The sequence below is a fragment of the Maylandia zebra genome, linkage group LG15, assembly GCF_041146795.1.
Source record: "Maylandia zebra isolate NMK-2024a linkage group LG15, Mzebra_GT3a, whole genome shotgun sequence".
NCBI classification, from domain to species: domain Eukaryota; kingdom Metazoa; phylum Chordata; class Actinopteri; order Cichliformes; family Cichlidae; genus Maylandia; species Maylandia zebra.
The window spans coordinates 37,234,488-37,244,850 of record NC_135181.1 but is presented as its reverse complement, the minus strand read 5'-3'; positions in this window follow the sequence as shown (position 1 = coordinate 37,244,850).

Sequence of the window (10,363 nt, the reverse complement as noted above, 5' to 3'; positions counted from 1 at the left end):
AATTAATGAAAAATAAAAAGAAAACAAACAAGAAACGGAGAAACCCAGCAACGCACACACCTCAAAACTTGCTTACCACAGGATGTTTCGGCTGGTCAGCAGGAAAACATGAAGGCAACCATTTTGTCTAGATGATAAATGGGTTCAGCTGACAGGTCACTTCTCTCACTTGCTGTTTTATCCACTTTTTTCCTTCCATCCTTTCCTCCTTCCTTCCTTCCTTCCTTCTGCCCCTCTCTCCCCTCACCAACAAAAAGCCACAATTTGTTCCCCCGGACTGTGGGCCCGGAGACGGATTCCACCAGGTGACAGATTTATCTGCATCAGCACGAGGTAAAACACCTCAAACACTTGGTAACAGTCGCAGGCCCATGCACTGCCGGAGAGATGAGAAGTGTCATTTATATCTGCTGGGGTTCCAGTAAAGGGCAGCTCACATATATCTCCACAACAGGGGACTCTGTCTGCATGTCTCAGAAAATTGCTCTCACATCCCACATCCAGCTGGAAAGCCAGAATTTTCTCATTCCTTAAAACATGCTCCTTCTTGAAGTTTCTTCACTTTTTAAACAAACGAGTATATGAACCATATGTGTGAGATTTCCCCTCGAGCCTACAGGGGGGGAAAGCTGGGAGTCATTTGCACCCTGGCCAACACATGTACCTCCCCATTTCAGGGAACTGGCTTGAGGTTTGCAATGACAGAGCTCGCAGGTGTAACAAACCCAAGCCCACTCCATCCCCCACCAACTTGCCACAAAACCATCTCGTAGGGGGGGACTATAATTCATCGAGGTCCAAGCCTCACCCAGATGCTCGAGGCCTATGGGTGGTCCATAACACAGCTCACACAGATGCACACCAACTCTACATATACGTTCAGAAGGATATACATCAAACGTACCCCATGCTTCCGGTCCTTCTGCCTCTCCGAGACACAGCACTGCTAGCAAATCTGACTTTGTACATCTGCTAGCTTTCTAGCTCTGATTGCCACTAATACAAAGATAGCAAATTAAGTCAACAGCTAGTTGGTAGATCTAAATGTAAGCACTAACACTGATGGTAAATGATCATCTTTCCACCTCACAGCCCTCTTGACTGTATGAATGACTCTTGGTGGCGGACGTAGCTAATCAACTGACAGACAGAGCCCAAAGTCTGCCTCACCAATTGGCAGACTGGCTGTTTGGCTGAATGAATAATTCATTGCTGAAGGGATTCTGTCCAGCTAAAATGAACTCGACTCTCCTCCTGTCCAAACTTCTGTCAGAAAACTCGCTGGCCAACCTCTTTTCTCCATTCCTCATGTCAACTAAGACTGCAGAATGATTGCTTCGGTTTCAGTGAGGAATGTTACGCTTTTCATGTCTGACACTTAGCTTATGGTCTTTAATTAAGAGTAAGCAGGTGAGGTCTTCGATAGATGATTAAACACAATATGGGATACAGTATTAGTGCATCGGTGATCTTTACAGTATAGGAGCTTCTTCTGCTGCTGAAATCAAATACTGCCAGACCAAAAAGCAGAACTACAGGGAAAATTATAGATTTCATGTAGCATCTTTAAATCAAGAAATTCAATCCAGACTGGGTTTATGAGTGTGACAGCTTATTATTTATATGATTGATAGTTCTGTCTGATAGACTTTTTTTTAATTATATTTTGTAAAAGTTCTTCTTCTTTTTCTATCTGCAGCTCCTTTTAACCCTTTAAAGTCAGAACCATGAATTAGTTGCCAGAAAATTATTAAATTTCTTCAAATAGAGCTTCTATTGAACCTTCTGACAAAGAATCAAATATTAATTTACATATATACATTTTAATTTTGTATAATATTCCCTATATCCAGCCTTTTTTGCAATGCATTGCTTAAAATGTATTGTGGAATTGATTTAGGTTTTTGTGAGGACAAAAAAATGATTTAGAAGTGTCAAAAAAAAATCACAAAATCTGTATTTATATATATAAAAAATGATGCACTTTAGGGTTGTTTAGGGTCACCACAGTGGTTCAAGAGAGAGAAATGAGAAGCCATGTTGTATTTCGTTTGACACCTGCAAGCAGACAGCTTAACATCGATTAAGTCTCAGACAGACGTGTGTTTGTGACACTGTTATGTGTTGGGAAGGAACACAATACTTTGTGTCTATTTTATGCTTCAGTATTTAAAAAACATTTTTTTTGTGTAGGACTAAAAATTTACATGTCAGTGTAAATGTTTAGTCCTACACAGGCCACTGACTTTCTGTGATCTTTACTTTTGCCACTTGTCATTTCCTTGTTTTTCTTTCTTTCTTTTCTTAAAAGTGAAATCTTTTGAAATCTGTGGCATCTTTAGTGTAAGAACTGTTTTACAACCACAATTTCAGATCCAAATACATCAGAATCTAATACATTTATTTCAAACTCAATCTGTGAATACGATCAATCTTTTAATCGCCATTTGCAAATTTAATTCTACTGTTAACCATAATTTATTTTGAGATCTCTTCCCAATTTTCTAGTTGAGTTTTTAAATGTAGATAAAAATATTGGTTAATTTTCATTTCTGTGATCTCACCACAGGCTATAAGACAAAAAATACATGAACTGGTGATTTTAAATTGCCTTTAGATATGAATGTGAGTGTGAATAGCTGTCTGCCCTTCTATGTTGACCCTGCAATGGCCTGGCGATCTATCCAGCGTGCACCCCACCTTTCACCCTATCGTAGCTCCAGCTACCCTGCGATGCTAAAAATTACTAAAGAAACGATGGATGGAATAGATTTTCATAATATAACAATAATTTGCATATGGGAAGCCATGTTGGTTTTGGTTGGTTCATCCAGTCCGCTGGGTGTTGCAGAGCAGTTGAGAGGATACAGGAAAGGAAGAGCAGCTTATCTGACAAGCCTCCAGTGCTGGGAAGAGGCATGACCCCTATAAACATCTAACAATGCTCTAAGAAATAAACAATCTACATTCTCTTCTTGGATATCAGATATTTGAATTTTGAAGCAAAATTAGATGTCACTACTTTTTATTGGAGAATAAAATTACACTTGCACGGGACAACCTTTTACTCTGAACAAATCAAAAATCCACCAGGTTTGGTTATGTGAAATGCAACAGCTGTCTTCCTTTCACACTGTGCGCTCACATCAATATAATTAAGAGATTAAAAAAATCAAAGAAAGAAAGGAAAATAAATGCTAGGATCAAATTCCTTCAGTCAGAAACAGGAACTGGCTATAGATAATGTTTCTAAGTGTCTCCATGACCAAACATTTTGCTGTAGTTAATGGTTAGGATCTCTGTATTTGCTCTCCATTAAGTCCTAGTACACATAGCAACACGGAGACGTGAAAGCTGCCATAATTAACAAGTGACCTGCACATCACCCACTTCTGCCTGTCACTTAGAGGTAAGCAAACACACAGAAGAACATGCCACCAAAAATTATACCGTCACAGGGAGGCAAGTAAACATACACTGGACTGGTGCAGGACTTTATCATGGGAGAACAATGCCCATTCCCCTCAGCTTGGCTAACCCATAAAGCAGCTCTATCAGTATCTTTACTTGCTGAATTTTATGAGCCTCTGTGCTACAATTAAGCTTTATTAGCCATTATCCTTAAAGACCCAGCACAATAGTTTCCTTAATTGAATCGCGACACGCTGAGATGTAAACTCTGCAAACCTGACAGCAATCAGATAAGATCAGAAATGTTCACAGGAACAAAAAATGTGTAGTGCTTGTCCTGGCATTCATAATTATTTATACTAACTACATAGTTAAGCCAGAAATAGAAAATGCTTCCGGTGTAAATGCGCTCCCTGGATGTCGGTTTGCTTTAAATGTTTCTTTTTTTTTATTTCAATAACGCATGCGCATCTGAAAAAAAATATTTTGCACAAGTCATAAAATGCAGAATATTTCCATACATAAAAAAGATGTTGCAAACATTTGATTTCATTGATTGGACTCACTCAGATTTTCTGCCTAATGTGTAAAATGTAAATTTAAATTGATTGCAGTGGACATCTTAATGTTATGCAAGGTGGAAGAGAGGGAGGTGTGTATTTCTTTGATGGCCTGTTAGGTGTTCTGTGTCATTAGCGTAGTGTTGAATGGCAAAGCAGCTCTGCAGAGGACTGGTCCATTGGGCATGGATCTGTGCATGTCTGTGTGAGTGTGTAATTGTGTTAATTGCAAAGGGTCATCCAGAGGGGATACTATGTGTCTGTTACAACTGACCGCTCCACAACCACAGACACCAGTCAAGAAGCTACAAGTATTTGTGTCTGTGTGTGTGTGAGAGTGCTACAGGGAGGTTGAGTAAGAGCAGTCCATCTCATCCACTTTTTCTTTTTCTCTGTCCAGACTGTTACAGCCAACCGCACACTGACCCCTGAGTCAACGTCAGTGTGTGTGTGTGTGTGTGTGTGTGTGTATGAATGTGTGTGTCTGTCTCAGGTAGAAGAATTTAAAAGAAAGTCAACAACCCACACAATATCCCAGGATTCACCTGGGTAAACATCAGTACGAACAGACACGAGCATTTATAGTCAGGTGTGTGTTTGTATGTGTAAATGCACCTCTGCCATGAATGACCGCACATTCATCTTGTGGCTAACACTGCCCTAATTACTGGTTCTTTGTTGCTTTTGTACTCAAATAATCAACCTTACATAGTATTTTTCAATGACTCTTTGCTTCTTTCCTATTGTATTATATATAGTGGCAACTTTGTGCAGTTTTCCCCTGTCTGTTGCCATTCTGCCTCAACCCACTCACCACTCCTTGACTTACTAAGGCACTTACTAGCTTACTGAAACCTTTGGGATTAAGGTGAAACACACGTTGCATGTCACTGACTGACAAGCAGAGAGATTATCTCATTAAACAGCAGTGATATCTAGCAGTGACTAAGAACAGCAATTTTTAAAACTGCATAAGTAACACATGATTCAACACATGCGTTTGGTGATTTAATAGGATATAATTTATTAGACTCTTAGGTTTCTGCTCATATTCATGTGAACACAGCTGGCAAGATGTTGTAGAAAAAGATATTTAAATCGCAGACTAATATTTTCTCATCTGGTAACTTAAGGCTGATTAAAATTATTTTGGATTTCTTGGATGTCAGATGTATAAGAAGCCACAGAAAAGGTTTGTTTCTCATGTCTTAATTTTCAGAATCTTAACTGGATTTCCTTGAATGAATATGTGATGGAAGTCATGATATTCATCATCAGCGGATGTTCTCCGATTTTCTTAGTTGTGTCCTGGATAGACATCCGCAGTTTAGAAAAAACGTAAAACTTAATCATGCATGATAGGAACTGTCTAAGGAGAACAATGCTATGAGCTGATGTTCCCTCGGCAGCTGTTTTTGGCACTTGTAGGCTCCTACGGGGCCTCAGCTTGGAATTTCACCTGATGATGCTAATAGTAGCAGCTGTAAACAAATGCAAATAGATAAGAAGCCACAAAGGTTTGATATACACTCATAAAGTTATTAGTTTATGTTTCTGTGACAGAATAAACACAGTATACTAACACACATACTATCAATGCTGTATTCGCTTTGCAGCAAAATAAACCGTTTGGCTTTGCTTTGTTTATTTAGTTTCAACCCAACCATGTGCCTGGACTGTTGTTCCTCCGGTTGGCGCTAGAAAATAGAAGCCTATAGGAAGCAATGAACAATGACTGTTGCATGACCTGCTAATGGATCCAGCAGCCGCTGCGTTTTTTTTATGTGTGTGAATAAACGCATGTGTGTTAACAGAGCACTAGAGACAGACAAAAAAGGTGACAAGCACAACAGAGAGGATGAATGAGTTTATGTATGTGTTTTTGTAGGGTCAATACACAATAAATATGTGTATGTGCACTACTGAGAGTGCCAGGACAAAGATTACAACAGCTCTCGGGTCTCAGTGTACATTGTTCATGCAGGAGGACGTAAGGCAAAACTGACTAAGGGTGCCTGGAATTTGTATTGTGAATGGCCACAGTTGCTAATATTAAACTAACTCTTATGTACAAATTAATCTGCCGTCTGTCTCACAATTGCAGCCCACATTAAAGAAATGAGTAAAAAGAAGTCGATGGTCAAGTTGGAGCTGTCTAAATGTGGATATGACAATTAAACATCTGTTTCTAAAGAAGAGCCTGGACAAGAACCAACAAGATGCCAGATTAACTATTATCTTGGACGTGTGGACGTATGTGACATATGTGTGTGTTTTGGGAGAAGTGGCTAGGTTGTATGAGTCACAGTTCCCACAGCATTCCTAGACATTCTCTGGACATAATGTTATGCTATCCCAGAGTAAACTGTATGTGTGTGTGTGTGTGTGTGTGTGTGTGTGTGTGTGTGTGTGTGTGTGTGTGTGTGTGTGTGTGTGTGTGCGCTCACTTTCTCACACTCTCCACTTGAATTCTTTTGAATCTTCCATATATAACATCGACAACCTCAACTGTCTTATTCCCTCCTGCACTTATCTGCTGTAGTCTGTTGTCAGCAATGTAAATGACGCGTGTCCCATGACAAAAGCATTTTCATCAACATAAACCCAATTACTTCGTGGCTAGCGTTCTCCAGTCATCCTCGGTTATGTGTAATAAGTGGGCTACAGTTTGTCTTCTGGATAACATTCAGTAAGTGAAACTAACACAGAATGACAGCATACCACCAACTTCTCTCTCTTGGGGTTTAGAGCAGACTTTGAAGCCACAACACAAAGCTGACTGTACTATTGCTTGTGTTACTCTGTGACTATTACACTATATATGTCCCCTATCTGCTCAATAGTTACACATTAAAAAAATATGCAAATGATGTGTGTTCACTGCACAGTACTTTCTGATTATCACAATAGTGACTTAACTAATTACTGTTTCCTTTATTTAGCTACTGAAGGCAGGAGATGACTATAAGACAGCAATATTTTTTTTTTAATTATTAGATTATTAATTTGATTAAATAATTTATTTAATCTATTAACTCCAAGAAACTTACTTTATAAATTATTTAAGGTACCAGGATTATCAGGATTATCTATATAGCTTTTGGGAATTATTATTATAACATTCCAACCTTTACAAATTTTGTATGTATTAGATGTGCATAGTGGCTGATCTCAAAATGAATGACGACATTACGTCTGTGCTACATGTACATTTTTGACATTACGTGTACGTCACAGAAGAGTGATACAAATATGTTGAGATTATTAATTTGTTGACTAATATATTATTATTTATGAACAGCCATTTTTTCCATTTCACTATACACAGTGATGTACTGAAGGTTAAAAGAATAGCATGATAAATTAGCATCCAAGTCTGTGTTTTCATATATGAGCAGTATAAACAAGCGCCACAAGTGTAACGTAAAGAAGAGTGACAAAACAAATAGATAAATACAACATCTTTGTAAAGTGTTGTGTAACGATGGATAAACAGCATCCTTCCACAAGATTTTTGTCTTAATGCTGGTGGTGAAATGTAATGTCTAGTCTTGAATCTACTGTGATGGACAAAACATATGATTGAGATACATTTTGTTTTCACCACAGTGTAGATTTTCACTCACCTAGTGCTCAGATATACCCTCCAGCTCCCCTGCAACCTCAGCTGAATAAAGGCTTAGGAAACTGGATCCATGGATGGTTGCCATTTAGTCACCTTGTGTTGTATATGGAAGCGCTACAGAAGAGGATTAGGGCCACAGCGGGAAAAAAAGTGGGGATGTCTTTTTTGTTTTGAATTTTGACGTCCCCACCTTTTTCCTTTTACAGTGGCCATAATCCTCTTCGATAAAGTGTTTACTATAGTGCTTAAGTCAGTTTATTTATTGACTGACCTTCAAGAACAACCTGTACCAAATTTAATGGATTGTGATGTTTCAATAGTACACAAAACAGACACTTTGACTGTCCTTTATGTTAGGGATGATAGCAGAGCATTTAGCCATATACAGAACTTCCATCGCTGCTGCTCAACCTAACTTTATAAAGCTAAAGAGCAAAGTATGGCCAGTTTTCTTTTGCTGGCTGCAAGAGTGGGCACGTGGCTATTCATGAACTCAGAGGAACTGAGACCCAGTGGACTAAATTCTTATTTCCCATGTGAACACAATAGGAAAATGCCTATATGTTTGTGCAACCATTTACGGTAGGGTATGGCCAGCGTTACCACTAGTTTTGAATGTATGCCCACAGACCACAGCTATGTCTAAACGACCATTAGAAATTGTTGAAGCTCTAAGGCCAATTCAAAACCAATAAACGACTGGGTTTGGATTACTGTGTTTTCATGTCCTCCCTTGGTCTTTAGTGCAACCTAACATCAGTTGCCTATTTTGGTAGCATCTCAACACAGTGCATGTGTGAAAAATAAACTGCCATCACATTAAAAACATTATATATTGTGTAAGAAGAGCCAAGCTCCTTAGTCAGACCACTGGCTTTTTTTTTCAGCAGGAAAAAGACAAAAGTTTTTGGTTTTGAGCATTTAAACCTACAGGCTAATTTAAACAGGGTTAAAATCAGAAATATAGAGGCATTAATGAAGGATCTGTGATGCACTTTTTAGATGAAATTTGAAAGACATCCTGGAATCATGTGAATAACCTGTAACACTGCATTCCCTGTAGCAACGAGCATATTGATATGTATCTGTACTAATGCTGGTCTCTAGACAGGTTTATTGACACGGCAGCTTTTCTGTAGGGGAGAAATAATGCTGCCCATTCTTTATTCAACCATTGGAAGAGTCTTCCTCCTTTTAAGTGTCATTTAGAAATGAACTTTTCTATGATCTTTACATTTTTCTCATTCTGCTGTGAAAGAGTCAAAAATTCTTTCACATCGGCACACTTGTTACAGCGTGTGTTTTTGTGGGACTTTGTGTTTGAGCACATAGATGCCAGTCGTGTCAGAAAATATTCTCTTTACTTTATATCTCTTATATTTTTTCTTTTTTGTGAAGCTATGAATAATTAAAACATCTTTGCATGTGTGTTGTGCACCTCATCTCACTTTTAAGTTCACTCAGCCTTTTGACATGGAGATAACCAAAGCCCTCAGACAATTATCAGCGTCCTTCGGCTTCAGGACGTCAGCAGAAATCTTGCAACATTGAAACATCTTTACACAAACATATGCGTGCACGCACACTCACACACACACACTCCTTTCTCCACTCAAAAGAGCCAGTCTTTGTTTGATCCCCTGTGAGGTTTATCTCCTAAGCCAAATGTCAACACTTGCTGTTGACACACTCTGTTTCCTCCATTGACTGCCTTCATCCAAAGAACTGGGGACCAGCAGGTAACAGCAGCTGACCTGGGGGCACAATAGAAAGTCAAAGGAGTACAAGACATACTGAGGAATTAGAGAATTAGACAATAAGAAACAGTGTAAGGGTATCATGCAAGAATGTAACAAACACATCATGAAATATATCTTTTTATTTTAAAAACTAAGCTTGTTGAAAAGAACTCCTTGGAGAGAAGCATATGGGGTGTTTTGATGTTTTCTTTGCATCACACACTTTTCATTTCAGTATCACTGAGCATGTAATACCACTTCAATCATTAATCTGTACTTGTACTATTATAAGTTTAATAACTATTTTTATTTGATTTGTGATTTTTAGTGTAAGAGCAATAGAATTCACACAAGAACCACAATCAAAATGTAGTTGCTACTTTTTCTAGATGTTTGATACCAGATGCTTTAAATGGTTACTGAAAGCTGAGAGAGAGTCAGCAGTGTATGTTCCCATAGAGAGTGTCTAGAAAAAGGAGTAGAATTAATCTTCTCAGCATGACTTCAATGCTCCAAAACTGTCCACATGGAAGGCTTTACGGAAATGCACACCATAGAATAAATCAGTTAAGTTATGATACGGTATCATATCCAAACTGAACTGTAGAAGTGTTTCTCTCTTTTGGTTGGTGGATAAAACCCATCGTCTTCAATCCAAAAAAAGGAAAAAAGACTCACAACACCTCATATTTCACAAATCTTTAATAATCTCTCATTTTCTTTGTTTATTTCTTGCAACCTCTTATGCAGACAAGATTTGAGACTTGCTGGTGAATTAAAAGGAGCATGTAGGAGATTAGGAGTCAAAGTTTTACCTTCAGGAATTAGACGAAGAGTAAATATCAACCTAAACTAAGCAGGATGGACACAACAGAATGATTCCCATCCTGATATAATAGGTGAATTCAATGAACTGAGGTTGGCACACCACACAAAAACTAATCAAGGCCACAAATGCAGTTATCCAACTACCTGTCTCAGGCAAAACATAAAGACCTGGGCAGCACCAGAACCTGATGTTATCCACC